This window comes from Olea europaea, chromosome 11 (assembly GCF_002742605.1).
Source record: "Olea europaea var. sylvestris chromosome 11, O_europaea_v1, whole genome shotgun sequence".
NCBI lineage: Eukaryota > Viridiplantae > Streptophyta > Magnoliopsida > Lamiales > Oleaceae > Olea > Olea europaea.
This window is the reverse complement of record NC_036247.1, coordinates 2,383,954-2,384,970: the sequence shown is the minus strand read 5'-3', so window position 1 is coordinate 2,384,970 and position 1,017 is coordinate 2,383,954.

The following is a 1,017-nucleotide window of genomic DNA, read 5'->3' as shown; positions in this document are numbered from 1 at the left end:
CTTTTGAGTATTTGCACTTTAGTCCTCCAACTTTCAATTATCTTCATTTTAGTCCATCTTCCATTCTTTCTTCCTCCACTTGTTTTGCTTTGTCATTGAGCTCATACTCGGCATGTTTTTACTCTCGTTCTGCATTTAGCTCAACTTCTCAATAATTGCACTGTTGGTCCTCGAACTATCAAATTGTTGCGTTTTGGTCCTTCTTCGGGTCTTTTCTCCTGAATTCCACAAATTCCATTGAATTACCTACAATGCATAAATTTAACTGGATTAAGTCACAATTCAACCATTTTATCCATATTTAAGTCATGTTTGTGAACAAAATAAGTGTGTAAAAACACACTTATCACTACCCATTACCCATACTGGTAAAATTTTCCCTACCCCAAATCTACATCTTCTTGATGTCCTAGCTGTACCTCGCCTTACCAAGAATTTACTTTCCATCAGTAAATTAACATCAAATTTTCCTTTATCCGTTACCTTTACTAATAACATATTCACTATACAGAATCGCAAAACAGGAATGATGGTGGCAACCGGCAAGCGTGATGGAGGCTTATATGTGCTTGAGCGAAGTCATTCTACTTTTATTTCTGTTCTTAAAAATAAATCGCTTCGTGCGTCCTATGATTTATGGCATGCACAACTTGGATATGTCAATCATTTTGTTATTTCTCTATTGAATAAAAAAGGCCAGCTTTATCTTACATCTTTGTTGCCTTCTCCAACTTTATGTGGCACATGTCAAATTGCTAAAAGTCATCGCTTGCCTTATTCTCGAAATGAACATAGGTCATCGAAAACACTTGATCTTATCCATTGCGACATTTGGGGTCCGTCTCCAGTCAAATCTAATTTAGGATTTGTCTATTATGTCATTTTTATCGATGACTATTCTTGTTTCACGTGGCTCTATCCTTTAAAATTGAAATCTGACTTTTAGAATGTTTTTATTCAATTTCAAAAATTTGTGGAAAATCAATACTCCACTCGAATTAAAATTTTCCAAAGTGA